The sequence below is a fragment of the Pseudorca crassidens genome, chromosome 13, assembly GCF_039906515.1.
Source record: "Pseudorca crassidens isolate mPseCra1 chromosome 13, mPseCra1.hap1, whole genome shotgun sequence".
Lineage (NCBI taxonomy): Eukaryota > Metazoa > Chordata > Mammalia > Artiodactyla > Delphinidae > Pseudorca > Pseudorca crassidens.
The window spans coordinates 10898710-10920774 of NC_090308.1; the positions used below are offsets into that span (position 1 = coordinate 10898710).

The 22065-nt window shown below is 39.9% G+C and overlaps 1 long non-coding RNA gene across 1 annotated transcript in view; it reads left to right on the plus strand.

Moving 5' to 3' along the window:
* The window catches only part of LOC137204936 (uncharacterized), a 189686-nt gene extending 177566 nt beyond the window's left edge, over positions 1-12120 (plus strand). Inside the window, exons 2-3 of the long non-coding RNA XR_010933916.1 lie at positions 11021-11122; positions 12025-12120. This is a non-coding gene — a long non-coding RNA (uncharacterized lncRNA). The remainder of the gene's footprint in view (positions 1-11020; positions 11123-12024) is intronic.
* The last annotated feature ends 9945 nt before the right edge of the window (positions 12121-22065 follow it).

Genomic DNA, 22065 nt, shown 5'->3' on the forward strand with positions numbered 1-22065 from the left:
AAGCATTTCCTTACCATACGAACCAGAAATTCCATTCCTAGGTTTTCACCCAGGTGAAATGAAAACTTCTGTTTTATTCATAAGAGCCCAAACTTGAAATACCCCAAATGCCCATCAAACAAATTGTGGCATATCTCACAAACACAGAAATGAAAAATTTCAAAAACATTATGCTAAACAAAAGAAACCAAACACAAGGTAATACATACTGTACTATTCCATTTATACGAAATTCTTAAAAAATAAATCTAAAATATTGCAATTAAAAGTAGATTAGTGGTACTTGGGACTGGAGGTGGGAAGATGATGGAAATGTTCTCTATGTTGATTGTGTTGATACTTTTACCATTGTTCAAAACTCATAAAACTGTACTCTCAAAATGGGTGGATTTTATTGTATATAAATTATACCTAAATAAAGCTGGAAATAAAGCAAAACAAAAGATTAAGATTTAAAATACTTTTGTCCTTTAAACTTCAGTGTCTAGGGTGAATCTTCAGCCTCCTCATTTGAGTGCCCTCTCTGGGAGTCGTCTCAGAGGTTCGGCCAACTGAACTTCTCCGGCTGTACCATAACCCTGCAGGGACCCTAGTCCATATAGACCTTTCCATTCTCCGTGTCCTCTCTGCTTTTATCTGGAGTATGGCCAGAGAATCTTTATCTTGGTCTTATGATTATGTTTTAAAAATGGGGAATAATTTTCAAGACCTTGTTATTGAGCAATGACGGGGAGATGTTAAAAAAAGAGAAGATATATCTTCACAAAAGAGTATCTTATCTATCTGTATCCATCATCTATCTATCTGTCTATTTATCTATCTATCTATCCATCCATCCATCCACCTATCATCTATCTCTTTCTCCCAGACTGTGGACTACGTTTTCATTCTCTTAGTGGCATCTTTTGAAGAGCAGAAGTTTTCATTTTGATCAAGTGTAGTTGTTGGTTTTTCCTTTAACGTTTAATTTCTTTTGTGCCATAAGAAATCTTTGCCTATGCCAAGATTGTAAAGATTTTTCTCCTGTGTATTGTTCTGGAAGTTTTATGCTTTTAGCTTCCATGTTGAGTCTTTAATACATTTCAAATAGATTTTTGTGAATGGTGTGAGACAGGGCTTGAGGTTCTTTTGTTTCCATACCAATGTCCAGTTGTTCAGCGCCATTTGTTGAAAAATCTATACTTTCTTTACTGAAATGCATCCATGCCTTTGTCAAGAACTAATTGAACATAAGAGTTTAGATCTATTTCTGGAATCTATTCTGTTTCATTATTCTATGTCTATCCTTACACTGAAGACACAACGTCTTGGTTTCCATGTATTTAGAAGTTTTGAACTCAGGTAGTTAAAGCCCTCTTATTTTATTCTTTTCCAAAATTGTTTTGGCTCTATTCTATGTTCTTTGCATATCCACATACATTTTTAGAGTAGCTTGTTAATTTTTGTGAAAGAACCCGAGGGGATTTTCGTCAAGATTGTCTTGAAGCTGAGATCAATTTGGGGAGAATGCTTATCTTAATACTGTGTATTCCAGTTCATGAAGATGATATATTGTTCCATTTATTTATATCCTTTATTTCTCTCAGCAATGTTTTGTGGTTTTCAGTGCATAGGTCTTTCACAAATTTGGTCAAATTTATCCTTGAGTACATTTTTTTTTTGGTTTTGTTTTTGATGCCACCATGAATTTTATTGTTTTTTAAATTTTCAATTCTAATTGTTTACTGCTGGTATATATCGTATTTCTAGTATACATTTGATTTTGTATATTGACCTGACCCATGACCTTATTATAGTCACTTAATTTTTGTAGCTCTTTTTATAGATTCCTTAGAATTTTCTATGCAGACAATTGCCTTAATTTTTTACTTTCAAATTTTATGCCTTTTATTTCTATTGCTAGCCTTATTGCACCATATAAGAACTTCAGCACAACATTATATCATAGTGAGAGCAAATAACCAACTGGGCCTGAAGTTTTCTTTGTGAAAATGTTTTGATTGTGAACTTAATTTCTTTAATAGATCTAGGGCTACTTAAATTTTATATTTCTTCTACAGTCAATTTTCTTACATTGTGTTTTTTAGAAAATCTTTAATTGCATTTAAGTTATCAAATTTATTGGCATAGTAGTGTTCATGATATTTACTTTTTAACCTTCTAATGTCTGAAAGAATTTTAGTGCTATCTCTTCTTTAATTCCTGATTTTGCTAATTTATGTTTCTTTTTTTTTTTTTTAAGTATAGCAAGAGACTGTCAATTTTATCAGTATTTTCAAAGAACCAACTTTGTCTCTATTTTTTTTTCTACTTAATTGATTTTTACTCCAATCTTTGCTTCTGCTTTTTCTGGGTTTAATTTACTTTTTCTGATTTCTGAAGATAGAAACTTTGATTACTGATTTTACATATGCTAATAGCAAATCTATGCCACACGTACCACTACTGCTTCCCTTTTACAGATAGAGAAACAGGCTCAGAGAGCTTGTAACTCCTCTAGGGTTAGAGAGCTGCAGTGGGTGGAACCTGAATTCAGACCCAGGAAGCAAGTCTCCTCAGCTTGCCTGTGGGGCCTTGAAAGCCAAGGCCGAGAGAGAGGCATTGCACCTTGACTGAACTAGAAGGTCAGAGCTCAAGGACTCCTACGTGGTTCCTTCAGTCATTTTCTGCATGCCTCTCAGTGTGTTCTTTTCTCCAGCTAATTTCTTCCTTTAGCCGTATGATACAGGATGCTGGGACAGCACAGCACAAGCTTAGGGGATTCAGATCCCAGTGGGTGGCTTACACACTCTTGTCAAGTGAGTGTATGTTTTTAATGCAGCCTCATCAATTATTACCCCCCACTTTCTGCTCCACCACCACACCTCCCATTTGTCTTCCTCCCTCCTCCAGCCCGGAGAGTTGGGGGGCCTACAGGTGGGGATCTCACTGTGACCAGCTAGCAATTCTCTAACATCCAGGGTGCTGCAGGGACAGGAGTGCAGGAAGTTTTCAAGGTCTGTGCTCCAGGCTGTATGATGCATTGACTACTCCCTGAAGAGCCCTCTGCTTATAATTGCAGAGTTTTTGGCATGTGCTCCCTGACAAAAGAACAGATGTTTCCTTCAAGAACAAAAGAACGGCATAACTGTTGGCCAAACGGTTTGCCACGAATGATATTGAATGGGGAAGCAACAAGTCCTAACGAGAATGCCCCTACAGGATCAGGAAGCCAGTGCCAGGAGTTAGAGTGAAATGAAAGGACTCAATGCTGCTTTTACGTTTTAATAGGCAGTGTGCTGGATGGTTTTAACCTCTTCAGATAAGTGGCAACAGAACAGTCTTTCTAGCTGTGTTCAGGAATTGTGTAGCTGTACACTAATGATGGCTTCGTGAGTTACCTTGCAAGATCCTAAGTCTGTGCGTTCATTTCAGAGACGCAGTTAGATGATTATTACAGGCTCTGTTAAACCTGCAGCATCAGCATGCAGTGCGCATATGCGGGAGGCATTCCCTAAATAACAGCTCTCAGTCAAACTAAAAACACCGGTGCAAGTTTTTCGCTTCTTTGCTGGCTAGAACTTCAAAGCACACAGAGCCCACACACAAAAATGAAAAACAAAGGGCCTAGCCTCAGCACCTCCCCCCTCCCCAATTCAGCAAGCCTCTTGAATTAGAAACCTCCGCCCACCGCATCACGTGTCACACGGGCTGGTTGCATTCCTGAAGTAGTTCCTCCGATTTTTCATCTCTGAAGACGATCTCCTTTGAGGTTGTCCTTGGCTTTAGCCCAAAGGAAAGACAGTTTATTTCTCCCAACCCCCTCTTCCAACTGTTTTTTTAATTAGCAGAAATGTGCAAAATACTCTTTTCATTCTTTTAACTTCTTTTACCATAAATCACTTATCACCCAAAGAGACCAGTGTTCCCCTTTTGTTAAGTCATGGTTAGATAAGAACTTTCATAACATCTCCTATTAAAATCTGCACTGTGTCTACATGGTCTTTACAAATCTCTCCTCCAATCTGCTTTGGACTTCAGCTAGAGGGATAATACATTCCAGTGTGGCAGCTGGGCAGTCCTAGTTTGTGCTTTGTGGTCCTGGCTGATCCCTCTTGTCCTGACATTCTGTTTTCTGATTTGGACAACTCATTATATGATGGCAATCTCTTTGGCAAGTATTTTTGAAAATGTTTATCATTATTCTAATAATTTATATCAAAATTTCTGGTGCGGCCCTTATGCTGGTGATGTGGGACCATACACTGGGAGTGACTTAAAGTTTTCATAAAGTGAATCTCCTAATCACATACGCATTTGAGTTCATATTGTTTTTCTTTAAATGCGGTTGATGTAATATAATTATGAAAATGTTTTTTGGAAATTTTAAGGTTTTAAATTCGGTAAGGTACAACATATAACCGTTGCAAGTACTCTCATATTTGAGTTCTAAATATGAGTTACATTTTTGGGTTGAATACCAGCTGAGGAATATATAAAAAACACGACTATATGATTTTGTTTCTTATAATGGATAATGATAATCTGCTAACTGGTCGCAAATGCACTTTCTCTATGACCCCTCACAAAATTCTTGTAAAGATAAATGGGCACCTATCTGGGATAACACTTTGAAAGTAAAGCATATTACACATGTTACTCTAGCGGTACTTAATATAATCCACTATGATTCTCTGGAAGCCGTATCATAAGATGTTAGAATTCTCAGCCTCTGTGGGACAGCACTCAGGGTGAATTAAAAGTTTTAGTCAGAAGGACCCAGCGGCTAAATGACTATTTTTCATATTCCAGACTGTGAGTGAAATTCCACAAGTGTCTCTTCTTCTCTGTTTTATTTTCACGACTTGATACCAAAATTTAATAAAAGCAAATGTACATCTATTACAATTCAAAACTGAACTACCTGGGTGGCTTGGGGTGGGAGCAAAAGATCGATATGAGGGAGAGGAAAACTTCCATTTCTATGGCAATAAAAAGTAGTTTTGCAAAGCTAAAACCATGGAAATTGAACTAATGAAAATGGTATGCTAAAACGGACTGAATTCCTGCATTTGGAAGCGAACTAGACCTTTGTGACCGTACTTGGTTGTCTCCCTTCTTTGTAGGTTATTGGGTGCCACAGCTTCATGGAAATACACACTGCTGTGTTGTTTTTGTTCAATTATGTTTACATTTTAATTAATAACAAGGATGCCCACCTGTCCCTATTGAATCCAGAATGAAAACTCTGGGTTGAAAATCTCCTTGACCAGAGGAAAAGGAAAAGTATAAAAGCCACAGGTTAGCACTGCTGTCCTGACGGCAGACGGCAAGTGATTTGGAGGTCATGTTTCCAGTACCAGTGACAAGTTGAATTCCAGTTAATCTGCCCCTTTTACCTATGGCTTCTTGTGAGTAAAGGCTCATGGTATCAAAGCAGCTACCCGGTCAAGGATCCTAGTCTATGACAGTGGATTTCTGGGAGAGTTAAGTGTCCTTGGTAGGGTGTCGATATGCCCTGGGTTGCCTGGGACAGTCTGGGTTTGTGCCTAGGGCCCAGTGTGATTATTCATAGCACCCCCTCTGGATTTGGGTGATAAATTAGTTGGTCACACCACCTATGCTGGATGCCAAGCACACAACCTGGGCATTAAGGATCCCTGTACCCTCACCAACCAGGTGACATCAACCAGTTACCAACGTACAACATCAGGGTGGACCCAAGCGCTTAGGTGACAGTCATTTTATCAGTCTGTGCTCTGCCTTTTCGTACATATTCCCAAACTAATTGTCTCACTAAATTCGCTAAGTGCATTTTCTGGCTGCAACATTTCTATTTGGGAAAGATGCCAGAATTCTCAGCCAGTAAAGACTTCAGCCCTTTCTTGGCCAATTTGCCAAAAAAACATCAGAGGGTGTTATTGATCTTTTCCCTTGTACTCATTCAGCTAATTTTTTCCCTGGTTTCCTTTCTTTTCTTCTTCTTAAGCTGACATCCAATAAAAGCTATTTCTTTCAGGTGCCAGCTACGTGTCAGCACCGACACCATTCACAATATGAGTTGCCATTTCTCCCTTTGCTCTACAAAACCCCTTTTCTTGTTTCTATTGACAGCACAGGTATCTGTCAAGCTTGCTTCCCTCCTGGATTTATCCCTTGGGTGACTGTGAGCCTTGGTTGGCAGGCGCATGGGACTCGGATTATACTAAGATTACAGTCCTCTCGGATTATATTTGGATACTACTGCAAGTTGCAATAGTTGCACTTTTTTTTTAATTACACAGTATACAAGTTATCAGGGCAATCTTATTTTATACTTAATTTGTAAAAGAAAGCCTAGAAGATTAGTCAGGGACATTTAAATAGCTAATTAGCTTCTCAACAGGAGTAAGTTTGGGATTTGGCCTTCAGAAATAGGAGCACTTCTTTCAAAATCTCTGACACTGGCTTGTGCTACGCTCCCCATTGTGAGAGCTGTTCACCTCCGGCCTTTTCTTAGCTGGAGGCCCAGTCTCATGTTATCCTATTAGGTAAGATAAAAGAAAGAGGCCTTGGGAATTGCAGCCGAATTACCAGAGAGATGAGCCAAGTGGTTATGGGGATAATAAATATTTAAGATATCTGGGAAGCTGTGAGGAACAGGATAGTGACAACAGTCAGCAGATGCTGGTGAGCGCCATGCAAACAGAGGGGTGGGCTTGACAAATCTGCCACCTTTTTGCTGAATTACCCTCAAGACAGCTCACCCCTCCACTTGAGCGGTGCTGCTAGAGCTGCCCTGATGGTTCTCGAATGCACGGTCACACAGAGAGCGCCATAGTGAGTACAAAACTATGGATAGAGGGTGACACGGATTTCTGAGGAATTCTCACTCGACTGTGGATCCGCATGAGAAGAACGAAGACCAACGTCACATTTCCTACATTGGCAGTGGAGGATGCTGCCTGTCTAAGCGCCTGGCTTATCAAACAACCTCGTCCAAACTCCTCATCCCTTTGATCCTTCCTGGTGCTGCTTCATCGAATTTCAATTCCACAGGAGCTCCAACCAGCAATCTTTTCTTTGTATTCCCTTTCTTCCCTCTTCCTGCCCATTCCTTTTTCTGGTGGTCCTAGGAGCAGGGCTCCTGAGGTTACCGAAGTCAATTTGGGTTAGAATTACTTGGAGCTGGGAAAGAAGTGTTGATATGGTGATATATAAGTAATTTACAAATTGATGTATGCATTCTAAAAATATGCCTGTGAAATTTTTGTAATTCTAAAATGGGAATGGAACCAAAATGTTTAGTCAGACATGATAATTATAGCTAACGTTTACTGAATGCTTATAATGGGCCAGCTACTGTTCTAATTGCTTTACATTTATTAGCTAATGTAGTTCTCACAATAGCCCAATGAGACCATTATTATCACTATTTTACAAAGCAAGGAACAAGCACTGAGAGGGTGGAATGTGTGGAAAGTCATCAGCTGGTGGATGACTTGGGTCTTGGGACCCAAGTCTTTTCACTCCCTAGTCAGCACTCTTAAGGGTGGGACCTGCTGCTAGTACAGTTCCAAAATGCCCCTTAACTTTCAAAGAGTTTTGCAAGGACAATTCTCATCATACATAAAGAACGATATTTGAATTTCTTGCCTCAGAAGTGTTAATAGTCAGGAAGTAATATTGTAGAATAGATTATGCCTGGATATTAATTGTCTTGCTTAGTTTCCTAGCGCTACTGTAATAAAATACCACAAACTGGGTGGTTGAAAACAACAGAAATTTATTCTTTCACAGACCTTGGAGGCTAGAAGACTAAAGTCAAGGTGTGGGCAGGGCCCTGCTCCCTCTGAAGACTCTAGGGAAGAATCCATCCTTGCCTCTTCCAGGTTCTGGTGGCTGCCAGCAATCCTTGGTGTTCCTTGGCTTCTAGAGGCATCCCTGCAACGTCTGCCTCCATCATCACATGGTGTCCTCCCTGTGTGTGTGTCCAAATTTTCCTCTTCTTATAAGGACACCAGTCATTGGATTAAGCTCCACCCTCATCTAATATGACCTCATCTTAACTTGGTTACATCTGCAAAGACTCTATTTCCAAATAATCATATTCACAGGGACTGGGGATTAGGACTTGATCATATCTTTTGGGTGGATACAATTCAACTCGTATCAATATTTTTTTTAAATTTAGTTTATTGAAGTATAGTTGATTTATACAATATTGTGTTAATTTCTGCTGTACAGTAAAGTGATTCAGTTATACATTTATATGTACATTCTTTTTCATATTATTTTCCATTATGGTTTATCACAGGATATTGAATATAGTTACCGGTGCTATACAGTAGGACCTTGTCGTTTATCTATTCTATATATAGTAGTTTGCATCTACTAATTTCAAACTCCCAATTCATCCCTCCCCCGCCCCCCTCTGCTTGGCAACCACAAGTCTGTTCTCTATGTCTGTGAGCCTGTTTCTGTTTCATAAATAAGTTCATTTGTGTCATATTTTAGATTCCACATATAAGTGATATTATATGGTATTTGTCTTTCTCTTTCTGACTTACTTCACTTAGTATGATAAACTCTAGGTCCATCCATGTTGCTACAAATTGCATTATTTTATTCTTTTTTATGGCTGAATAGTATTCCATTGTGTGTGTGTGCGCGTGTGGGTGTGTAGACACACAAACATGTATATACCACATCTTCTTTTTCCATTCATCTGTCAATAGACATTTCGGTTGTTTTCATGTCTTGGCTATTGTAAATAGTGCTGCAATGAACATTGGAGTGAACAGCTCATAGCAATATTCATATCTGCTTAGCCCGTATTATGTCCTATGTTCTAATTGACAATAAATCAAGAAAAATATTTTCCCCATGCAATTTCTTTCTTTTTTTCTCTAACACATGTGCCTAATTCTTTCACTTCCTCCTTCAAACAGCATCTACTCTACCAGCAGATGCTTCTCCCATAATAAGAAGCAGATAATACCCCACTTGAAGGACCTGGGATCAGGGCGGAGCAGTTTTCATGACAGACTCTTTATAGTACTTATATTTTCTCTTCTAACCTTCTTTTCCATTTCTCATCCATAATAGTTATAACAGTAGCTTGGACGTAATCTTACAGTTCTTGTTATACTGCAAGGATTTCTCCATACTATCATAAAAACTTTGGTTATTATTTAATCTACCTCATAAAATTTCAACAACTAAAAGATACATAATTTAACTGTTTTCATATTTAAGACTTAGATTGTTTCCATTTTTTTCTTTTGCTTTAGTACTGCAATGAATATGTGTGCATATATCTTTTTTCTTGCTTTGGATTTTTTTTGGAAGAGAAATTTCAAAAAGACTATAGTTTTTGTTACATCTTGATGGCTTATTGTGTGATACAGACTGCTATCAGAAATTGCAGCAGAATCCCTCCAATGTTATCATCAAGCTTATCATTTAAAATTTTACTTTAAATGGCCTTTAGTTATTTTAATTTAAACTGCAAGACAGGACACCTTATCTTTCTTTCACAGTTGTTAAAAACCCATGAGAAGGAAGTTAGATTGAATTAGTTGCATAACCCAATATTTAAAGTTTCCTGAGTTGATACGGCTGCAATAATTTAAGTTTTGTTCATAATGCCCACATTTTCAAATTTCATAGCTAAAATTAGGTAAAAATTTAAAAATACATATGCTTGTTTTATTAAGATAATTATAAGTTTGTTAGAGAAAAGACCTAGGATGTATAACTTCTTATTTTAATTAAATACCATTATTTTAATGTCTACTATGCTTGGTGGTGTTTTGTCCTACATACTCACTATAAACTTATTGAATAGAAGATGATTTACCCTTTAATGAATTCATTAGTATCTGCTTTATTTAAGCTTTAGTAAATAAAATTACCCACTTATCACTCACTTTTCTAAAATGACTGCTGCTAAATTAATTTGCAAGTTTATCAAATTGCACTATGACTTTAAAATGTATAGCAATCCATATTGATTAGGAATTTCCCTTTATATGGGATTTCTGACATGTGTGTATTTAAGATTGCATATATGATTAAAGGAGACATTATATTTCAAATATATATATATATATCCTCAGTGATAAATGTTTTAAATCATGTCTACTTTACATCAGTTACTTATTGTAATTGAATCCAAGAGTGTTCTGCTGAGGGCTGGCTGGCAAAAGAGGATCTTATTTAACCAATACCGTTACATTTTATTTCAAATTAATTATGTTTTTCCAATTCTCCTGTTTTACTGCAAGCATGGAGTTGGCCCCAAACTCAGAGTCAGCCTGGATACTCAATCCTACACTTATTCAATGCCAGCTTCCTTGTTGGTATCCACCCACAGATTCAGAGTTGCCTTCGATTAAGGAGTCCTGGTCACAGGCAAATAAGACAATGACCTCAATCTCCATGTATTAAATTCAGGATATAGTAGGTCTTGATTCTGGTCCTCTTCTGACCCCAGAACCACACCACAGAACCGAACAATCACGCTTCCTTCTTTATAGCTAATTACGTATATATCGTGTGCGTATGTGTGTGTGTGTGTGTGTATGTATATATTTACATTTCCATCTTATCTCTCTTGTGTTCTAGGCTTGTTTTGCAATTCTTAAGTGGCTGGATAGACAAATGTTTGTAATAGGAAAGGAAAAAGAATGCTATTAAAACCAACTTTAGCTCAAAAAGGGAGAAGCATAACTTATTCTTAGACCAGATATCCTTTTATTTAAATGAAGTATCTTGGTTGAACATTTGCTACAACATTTGAATGCTCAGGAGATTGGACTGGAAAGAAACAGTGAGCCCAAGAGATAGCAGAAGTCCTCTTCATGAGAAATGAACTTGCCTTTGTGTAGGGGGTGAGACATAAAAGGCGGGGTGGGGAGGAGGAAGGGTGAGAATGAGAGAGCCTTCTGGAAGTCTGAGGAGATACTTAGCCAGTGAGAAATTTCTATTACTGTTGATGACCAGAAGAAATTGAAAAGACAAGGAATGTCTAACATTTAATTTTCATTTGTTACTTCAGCGTGTTACTATTTCTGTATCTCTGAGTCTTCGGGGAATCCAGAGAAGGAGCCGGTGTTCCCCATCTGGGCCGACATGAGGACAATGAATGAAGGCAGGAAAGGTATTCTACTTCTTGAGAAATAATAACCTTGGTTTTATGGTCCAAAGCACCAATCATTCCCTCCCTTGAACTCTCTTTATTACAGAATTCTTGCATTAGCTATGAAGGCCTCTGTTTGGGTCAACACTATTCCCAGACAGTTTTGTCTGATCCCAAATGGTTCCCCTAAGAGCAGCAAGGCTCGACCTCAGCTCATCCATCATGCAAGGCAGGCCCAGGAGGCTGCAGGACCCAAAGCTTTGCAGTAACTGACATTCAGGTCCTCACTGATTGCAGTCTTGTCACAAAAGTTTGTGGAATCTTCCAGGGGCTGCGATTCCAGCATCTGCTTGCTTACACTTGGGCTGCTCCTGGCCACTTGGAGCCTGCTGGTCACCAGGACAGCGGCTTGGACAGACTGGTCCTCAGACTCTGTTCTCTCACTTGTCTGATATTTCTTCTTTATGCTTTGTCTGGTTTAAACTCTATACACTTTTGATCTACCCCCATATTTGTCTGTAGAATAATAGTTGCCCACTCATGTTCCCTTGATAAATATTTTCCCTTTGCCCACAGCTGAAGGATACCCCCTAAATTTTCAGTCTTAGCCTTCCATAGAAGGATTATAAGAGGCTTAGCCCTAATTATTACACAAAGTAGGACTCATACCAGACAAGCTGGACTCCCCTAGACACAGCCCTCCTGACTAAGCTAGAACTTAGAGTTGGTACAACTGGCTTCATCGCCTCACTGTCCTCTAGTGCCTTGCATATAAAATGCACTCAATGTACATTTCTGAATAAATAGATGAATGTTTTATTCTGATGGGAAAACAAAGGGAAGAAGAGAAATGGAAGAGGCATTCTAGTTGAAAAGGAATGCTATTAAGGCTAAATGTATTCATTTGTCTTTTTACCTAATAGGCAATAAAAGATTGCCCCGTTCGAAGAGAAATTCAAGGCTGGAGAGATGCCAAAGGTACTTTTATACAAAGTTTCCTGATACCCGTAAACTTGTCATAATTCCCTCTGGAGCATCTTTCTTAAAGTTCAAAGGCGTCAATTATAGTTGCAGGAGGAAAAATACAAAAAAAGAAACAAAAACATAAGCAGAGTTATATTCAGCAGAAATTAAGTATGTATAGAAATTCATTAGTGAGGTACCTGACTCTACTATAGGTTTGTATTTTTATAAATCGCACTCTAAGTGATCCATTAGGCATTTGGGAGAGAGACCTGAGATCTGGAAACAAACAAGCAAGCAAAGAACCATGATTTGGGCTTTGGTCCATTCTCTATAAATTATATGATCTTAAGCGATCACCAGACCCTTGAAGTTTCAGTTGCCTCATCTGGATGTTGGAAATAATAATTGTTGCCCTACTTGCTTCCAGAAATTCTTTTAATGATCAAGATGATGATAATAGTAACTAGTTATTAATAATTATACTCCTTTAATAGAGTTGTTTTTGGTTAAAAATTGAGTGAAGTGTGGTCCCTCCCCAGACCTGGGTTAAGGATCTGAATTTCTACTGGGGAGAGAAGTTGAAGGATGAGAATATTAGGTCTTGGGCAGAAAATAGGATTTAAAGAACACTGGTCAGTCACATATCTATGAAAATCTTTGTTGTTTCTACTTGAATAAAACAGCACACTACAAAAAACCTAAACGCCATTTTACACATACAGTAGATGGATGAGTCTGTGTCCTAACCTTTCTAAACTTCAGTGTCCTCATACACAAAGTGACAAAAATACCAACTCACACATTTCCTTTTCACCATCTCTTGTCTGCTAGACACTTCCCAGGATTTTTCAAGGAGATCACTGTAATATGATTTGCTTTTTTTTTTTTCAAAAATGTATATAATTAAGATATGTTTGCTTTTTTCTATCCAGTCCTTTTACAAGAGACTCAACACCTATCTGACATTCTTGGGATGTTTTCCTAGTCCTGCCCCCTGGGTCCTTCCAAACTCTAAAATTCTCCCAAGATACAGCTTGAGCTGGAAAAAGCTTTAGTTCTGTACCCATTTTAATCTTTCTTTCTCACAGCTATCACGAGAGTGTGGTTCTAAGCATGAGTTTACTTTTCCTCATCTTTATTTACCTTTCCCAAGATTTTAGAGCAAAGTTTCTCTTTGCTTTCTGCCACCTTCACCCTGCCACTCCCGCTTGAGCCACTCCACAAGTGAAGGCTGAAAAGCAATCTTTTTCAATTGGAGTAGAGACGTTGAAGATGCCTCAAAGCCATGTTGAAATTTTTATGCCAGGACTCTGTGTAAGAGAAACTCACATTTTTGAAGGTTTGTTATATGTGGCTTAACTGCAGTTGTTTACTCTCATGGGGTAAGGAAGCTGAGTCCAGGCGGGGGTCTAGGGCCCTCATGTGCAAATGGCAAGTCTCGTCGTCCGGAGGAAGTCATAGCGTCTGAGGAATGCTAGCTACACCAAACTCAACACAGCAGGCGAAGAAGAATCTACCTCATCTTCTCTCCCCAGCTCTCCACATTGCTGTTCTTCATCTCTCTTCTAAACCTATGTGAAAGGAAATCAGATCCATTTTCTTAAAGGAATTATCTCACTTCAGAGTTCACTTTAAACCTCTCTATAATCTTTCAAACTATTTTCACCATGACAATTTGATATGGACTTGGCAAAATTAGTGACAAAGGTTATTTCACACGTTTGGTTCCAAGGTGGTAGTCAATGTTCAGTGTCAAGACAGTTTCCATCCAAATTTTGAAGGCTAAGAGAAAACATTCGCTCAGGTGGAATGTCTCAGCAGCTTTGTGATTGTTTTTAGATTACTTAGCTACTCTCAAAGTTCACACCTGAAGGAAAGGTGAGGGCAACTAGGGCTTCTTATTTCAGTTTTACTGAATGATGAGCATGAATCAGATGATCGGATTTCTAGATTTATAGCATAAACGTACAACCACTCATGCTCATATGAATAATTACAACAAACCTGTTTCTTTTCAAAGTGACCAAATTTTAAGTTAAAAAAAGAAATCAACATCTAACAAATCATTAAATTATTAAATCAGAGTTGATTATTCACATTTAAAAATGCTTTTCTTTTTTGGCTTTAGAGAAGTGCTCAAATCAGAAGCGTTTAAACTCCCACTATGCGGTAGAAGTTAGTCATGTATAATACAATGATCTAATATTAGACAGCAATGGATCTTATATAAGAACTGAAACAGAGTTAGAATTGAAACAATTTCATGTGAATGTGAGGGGGTTGGAAGTATTTTTAAAAGAATGTTTCTCATTGCTGCATGGATAGCGAGAGTAACTGCCAAAATGTGGGCAAAACGAGAGAATTATGCAACGGGAGGAAAGAAATCAAAACATGGAGCATAATTTTGACTCTATTGTTATCAGGCTTTTTTTTTTTTTTGAATTAATAATAAAATTGAGCAGGTGGAATGAGTCAGTTAATGACTCAGGAAGGCCCATAGGAAACTTCAAACTGTTAAGCAAAACATTCTTCCTCACCGTGAATTTCAGTTTCTTTAAATGGTCTTTCAACAGAAAACTTAATCTGTAAGGAGATCTGTCCACTGGGGTTAGCAGTGAGCCCCCTGGCCCCATCTGACTCCAAACCTTTATGAAAATGATAGATTGTTAGGACAGATTGTTCACATAATGTTTTTCAAATTTAGGGAAACAAATGTTTTTATGGCGCAGCCTAGCAGTTCCCTGGGAGAAGGAGGTGTGGGGATGTAGCCTATAGGAAATGGTCTCTATTTTGTGTCTTTAGTTTTGTTTTTCATTTAAAAGAAAGTTTTTATTTTATTGAAGTATAGTTGATTTATAGTGTTGTGTTAATTTCTGCTGTACTGCAAAGTGATTCTTTTATACATATATATATATATTATTTTTCATATTTTTTCCGTTATGATTTATCACAGGATACTGACTAGAGTTCCATGTGCTGTACAGTAGGACCTTGTTTTTTATCTATTTTGTGTCTTAAAACAAGAAGGCGGTCACCCTTAGGTAGCCCTTGACTCTTACCTGTGCCCTGAAATGGTTTTCTAACTTGTCTCCTGCTGGACTCTCTCCTGTATTCCCACTACTCTGCTACAGGAGTTCTCTTTCTAAACTGGGATGCTGATCACGATAACAACCACTCAGTAGCTGGTCCACAGCCACCCCAGGTCCTGGTGACAGTGAGCTCCTTCCAGCTACTTTTAGGCTCTGTCAGACCTTGTGCCCTGGGGACACACTGTTCCCCCGTCAGAGACACCTTCCCTTTGTTTGTAGTTTCTCCGTACTTTCAAATGTTGTCTTGCGGCCTCCTCTGATCTCCTAACTTACATGCTGTCCATTGCGCCTCCCTCTCTATGCTCACAGTGTTTTATATTTACCTCGCTGAGCACTTTATGTGGTTCTGCAACCATTCGCACGTTTCCTCTACTTCTGGACTCTGCGCTCCTGGCCACTAGGGACCAATCTTCCGTCTTCGGTGAACTTCACAGTCCCTGGGCCCTGCTAGGCTTCAGATGAGGCCATGCGAGCGGCTTGGTGTGGATTCCACTGGCTGATGAAGGACCGCAGCATTCCTGACTGAGTCTCTTCTTCACGTTCTTGGGCCCTTGGAAATACCTCCTCTGGAAGGGAGCTGCCCATCAGGTCTCCCTGCCTGTGCTTTTGTGGAATCGGTGAAGCTGTGTAGGGGGCTGTATTGGGGCTCGGACTCTTTGAGGCCCTCAAATGTCTGCACTGCCCGTAGCCACACATGCCACACACACGTGGCACAGGAAGGTCCCTATGTTCTGTGTAGCAGTGGGGATGACGTTTTCTGCCCAGGGGTCAGCCTTGGTCTGTTGGGCCAGGCCAAGCACCATGTACCTGATTCTCTTTATCGTTTTGTCTGCAAATCGACTCCTGTGCAGACACTCAGGAGGGGCCATTTACCAACTGGTTTATCAAATTCCACCAAGACGTGTAGCCAGTTTCCACCTCAGCAGGGACACCCCAGTACATTTATATTTTCCTCCATCACCCAGACAACAGCTGATGTTTAGTAGGTGCTTTCCTAGGTGTTCCTGGGACTCTCTGAAGAAGGCTTTCATGTTCCTGAAAACCTCCCTGTTGACACTGACCAGCTTGGCCTGGGGTTCAGCACCCCATCCTGCCCTTTTTCTTTGTGCTGGTCGTAATCCACACCCTCAGAGCTGAATTCTCAGGCTGAGCCATACTTCTGGGACCTTTAACTGAAGGTTGGGAAGCAACCTACAGAAAATAGTAGGTTAGGTTAAGTAAAATAAATAGTAAAATAGTAAAATAGTAGGTTAAGTAAAACCCTTAAAACCAGATGCTGGAAATGGCTGCCTCGTGACGGCCTCTCAGACCTGCTTCAGTGAACTCTCTGAGATGCTCAAAAAATAAAATATTGTATTCTAAATAAAAAGCCCGTACAGCATGGGGCCTTTATTGACATTATTAAAATTTAGGTCTTCCTTGACATCTCAGCTCCCTATTCTAGGAAAAGATGTTTACTTCATTTTGATATAATTGAAGGGAATCCCTAGATAGTTCTACAGGAACACAGGGATATTCTGCTTCCATACCCCAATCTCCTTTTCACAAGATATGCTGTTAGTCATCAAATTGTCAAAACTTCCACTCGTAGTATGGATGGCACGCCCTACAACTAATCAGTCAGGATGGCCCTCTGTCATGACAGGGACGCATCCGGGATGGGGTGCTATATTTGAGAAATGCTGGTCTGGAAGGAAGTTTGAGACTTCACATGTATTACCACCATGCATACTTTGAAGGTGGGATGGAAACACTGAGAATAGTAAAGTAGTAGATAATATTAGAAATGATATTATTTTTATTCCCCACTAGACTTTTAAATGGAAATTTGTCAATTATTTCTCCACAATCCCTTTTCTGAAAAACCTTCATGCCGGATGTGTTTCAGAGTTCAGAATTTTTCCGATTTTAAAATTTCTGTAACGTTTCCAGTAGGGTAAGGCAGTGCCCTGGAGTTAAACACCAGTGGTGATATTTCACAATTGCAGATCAGGGATCATGCCAACAGCATGAAAGCAGAAGTTTCCATGGCAGGTTTTGGAAAACATTCTGAAGAGACAGCTGGCACACACCCTTGCTCTCTGCTTCTTCATCCCTATCTATTCTGCTGCCTAGAAGATGGACCCTGCCATCTTGGCTTCTGAGGATGAGAAGTAAGAAACTTGAGCTGAAAGGACCATGGGTGTCAAACCAGCCCTGCCCATCTTACCTCTGGGCTTCATTTGCATGAGGAAGAAAAGAACTTTTATCTCTTTTAAGCCACAGTTACTTCTTTATTTATTTTCGGTCACATACAACCACACCTAACCGTAGGTAATTCAGATCTAATGGAGAACTAAAGTCCTAGATTTGGTGGGATTTTTAATACCTTACCGGGCAATCTATATCTCAATTTGCGTATAGAGAAAGCCACATATCAGTGCATTATATTTAGTATGCATTGTGCAGCTAATTAGATTTTATGCATGAAAATATAAAAGCACCACCGTAGAATCCAGAGTAGTGTAGGTCCTTTATGGGCTTGAGGTGGGTTCTCTTTATTTTCCTCATTTATCTTTGGCATGACAGTGTTTTTAAAAAAACACCTGACACAAAAGTGACTCATCATAGTGGAGGAAACCATTCCCCCTTCCTAATGGTAAGTTTAACAAGTAGTTTGTTTTGCCTCAATTTTTCTAATGCTCATAGCGTTTGCGATTTAACGGTGCCCGAAAGATACCTGCAGCTTAGAGCAGTCAGGGCGAGGTGCCTACTTGACTACATTTACTATGGAGAATATTAAGAGCAATTCTAAAACAAATAGAAGTTTCTCCTGCTCATTCATTTAGGGCTTGATTCTTCCCACACGTGGAAATTAGAACTATTATGGGTGTCTAAACTCTGGTTGCCCATAGAGCAAGGGTTGACCACTCTGAACAGCTCACTCCAGGCTGGTTTGTGGGAATCCCTTTAGAGTTTTTTTGAAAGGTCAAGGTTGGCAGAGCCTGGAACAGTAGGACTCCAAACAGCTCTGAGTCAGGAGCTGCCAGTATAGGCAACTGGCCGTTCTTCTTGATGGGTTTTATTGCTACTCGTATTTTTAGCAAAATATTTTCTCTCTTGAAAAGGCCCAATTTATCTTTCAGTTTTATTTTATAACGAATGCATATCCTTTAGAAACATGTTCCTTTGACTAAGGGCTCAGATGGTTAGTATGTGGCTCTCATGAGGTGTATATTGTCTGTGCATAATTAAGTTTTCTCCTTATTACCATGACCCTAAGTTTACTCCTCACTTGTGCACGCCTTGGTCTGTTTTGTTGTGGCCTCAGTCTGAATGCCTCGGTGCAAATGTTTGCAAACTATGCTCTCAGAGCCCCAGGATTCCACAGAGGTCTCTCACGTGCTGCCGAGGAGTATGAGATCGTTCCTGATCTCCCTACCTGCTTTTCTCATAGTAGATCACATCTTATCTATATGTACACTTCTGTTTGAATAAAAGAGCTCTGCTGCTGGAAGATAAAATAAATTTAAAAGTACTGGTGGAGGACAAATCCATTACCGTTACTGGAACAACAGCCTCCAACGTATGTTCCGTTAAGTATGGACAAACGTTACCAGTATTAAATCATTTGAAGTATTGGGTTGGCCAAAATGTTCGTTCGGTGAACAAATACGTTGTTCAATAAAGTTCTTGGTGATAACGAAATGTGTGTCTTTTATTTTTACTTAAAACTGAATGAACTTTTTGGCCAACCCAATATACCAGATTAATTTAATCAGTTTTGATACATCATGGGTCAAAGCAAAGAAGATGGGTTATTGCTTCTGTTCTTAGCAGCAAAGCTGTTTTCCAATACTTTACTTGTGAGTTTGGGATGCTGGGAAGTATGAGGGGTTTCAGGACAAAGAGATTTAGGAGGCACTGATCTCCTGAGTTGTTGCAGTGACCTAAAGAAGACTGAATATGCTTCCAAAATGCTTATCACACAGGATAACACAGAGACATTGAGGGCAAATTGGGCACATTAAACTCTACTTTAAATTAGGTAGGTGTTAAGTAGAGGCATTCTTCCCTTTCTGAAGGCAAATTCTGGTTCCTCACCTCCATTTTGATGCCTTTAGGTTCAAATTCAAATCAGTCTCTCTGCCTTTAGCAAGAACTAAAGCCTATAAGATCCTGGAACCCCATCTAAGTCATGAAATTGGGATGTGGTGTTCAGGAAAGTCTAAGCTGTTCTGGTTAACTTCAGTAATCTAAAGGCTGCCTTCCTATCAGGTAGCAGGAAATGGTGGCAGTTTTCCAAAGATAGGTTCTCTGAGCTTCACATAAGTCAAGTCTCAGTTTTGGTTGAAGTGCCCATTGGGAACAAGGGAGCCCTCTAGGTGTCCAGTGACAAAGTTCTTACCTACAAAGAGAGGACACCGAGGAGGAATAAGGCACTGTCACTGCTGCAGGTCATCCTTCATTTATTCATCCACTCAACAAATATTATTGAGTCAATGCAGGCACTGTTCCAGGCACTGGAGTTGTGGCAGTAAACAAAATAGACAAGTATCTCTGTCCTCGTGGAGCTTACCTGTGAAGGACAGAGGCAGACAATTAACAAACAAAGCAATAAAATGCTACAGAGAAAAGTAAAGCTGGTAATGGAAAAACAAGAGCTGGGGGAGGGGCTGCAGTTTAAAAAGGGTCAAGGACGTTCTCAGTGAGAAGGTGACATTGAAGCAAAGACTTGAAGGATGTCAAAGAGCCGATCATATGGACATGGGCTGGTGAAGGGAGGGTGTTCCTGGCAGAGGACGGGTATGGAGGCCAGTGTGCTGAATCAGAGGGAGGAAGGGGGACCAAAGACAGTGGTGCCCCGGTCCAGTGCCTGCCTGGCTGCAAGCCCCCAGCCCATCTGGTTTGGGAGGTACTTCTGATGCCCCTTTTCCTGGGCACTTCCCTTGGCCCATTGTGGGCCACGGAACACAGACAGGCAATGGACAACCTGGATTTGAATCTCAGACCTGTCTCTAATTCACATACCCATGTGACCTCTACTGGCCCAGATTTCCTCATCATAGAACAGAAGGTTGGGCTAGTAGATTTCCAGCTCCTCCCCTTCCCAACTGTGAAGTTCATTGTTTTTTTAAAAGCACACCTTAGAGTGATAGGATTTTATTTCATATGCTAATATGCCCTTTCCTAAACAATGTACTGTGAAAGTTCTTTATACCTACAACATACAAGTGAAAAACAAAAGCAAGAGCTTTTGAGCTACAATGAAATGTTTTACATTTTATTAGTAGTAGTATTATTATCTTATTGTTGGCACATTTGTAGGAGAAGCTTGGTGAGCTGAGAAAAGGAAGCAAAATTTAAGGAAATTCAATGAGACTATCATTTCCCTACACAACCATTAGACACCGTCACATCTATTCGTTCTTGTTTTTTTTCTTTTCTTAACCTCAAAACATGTGAGATAAGGTAAAGGAAAAAAATAACACCAATGACTTTGACAGCTGAGGAAACTGACAGTGAGTAGATTTTAGGACAACACTCAACTAGTTAACAGCAGAAGTGATATTAGAACTGATGTCTCTTGGGTCTGAGTCTTACGATTTTTCTACCAAGCTGCAGTGAGAACCACAGAGACATTTAATGAGAATGTCTGCAGACGCTGTCACTAAAATAACACCCTGTGAGAAAGCTGATGAAGTCAACTTGCTTTTGGCCCTCCTTGCCTCTAGGCTGTGTTACTCCTTACTGCAATGCACGTTCACCCACCGTGGTTTACCTCCATTCACCCCACCACCTGCAAACACGGATGGAACACCCAGATGTAACACAGTCCAGAGGGGAAAGCAGTGAAGATAAAATGTCATAAGTGCCACAAGTGAGATGTGAGTTGTGTATACGGAAAACAGCTGGGGGAACCTGTAACAGCTGTGGACTGGGAGACTGAGAAGCTTTCACAGAGAAGATGACATTTCTGTTGGTTTGAAGGAGATGAGCAGGAGTCTGCCAGGCTCAGAGAGGAGCACATGGCACGCAGGCAAACTCATCACACACAAAAGCACGATTCCGGGTAAGCGCGCGGCACGTTGGGAACCGGTGGTAATCCATCGTGGTTAGAGCCCAAAGTATGTTGTGCGTGGATGGGGGGTGAGGCTTCAGAAAGTAATCTGAGAGAAGTGTCCTGTGATACATTTCACATATTTCACATTTTAACATCTTGGAGAAGACTCAAAGTGCAAATGTCACTTATAGGTAGGAAATCTCGGTGTCTTCTTCCTTCTCCTTAGGTGGTGAAGTGAATTTGAGGAATCTCTTAATTCCATCCCCTCCTTTGCTCTCACATCCTTTTCTGCCTCTGACCATCATGCTCCAAGTAGATACATGCTTTTCCCCACCTTTTCCTCTTCCCTGCTTCTCTCATGAAAGTTCCGGTCCTTCAAAGAAAGCTGGCTCTTTGGATATAGCACAGATACACTCTTATTTCTATTTCAGTTCCTTTGGGTGCGAAAACCTAGGAGGGAGCATTGAGCCTGATGGAAGGCCTTCCTCAAGGGGGCTTGACGCTCTGGGAGAGACCCTTACCCCGGAGCAGCATAAAGATGGTCAAACACGCACCAGCCCCCCTTCCCTGGTGCTCTGTTAGGAGCTCCAGCAGCATGTTTCTGAAGAGAAGACTGTCAGTCTCTGAACCTAGAAAACATACCTGCCCCTGGACCCAGAATATACTCTTCCAAGTTGAGAAAAACAATCTTTCTTTTTAAATGGGGTAACATCTCTGGGATATATCATTCCCAAAATAAGATCCTCCAATTTGGAAAAATCTAGCTGAAATAAATGAAAATAACAGATGGAAGAGAAATAACAGAAGCTTTCCAAAGAACGGCAAGACATATGAAGGGGGGAATCATCTGTCTAGAAAATGGTACT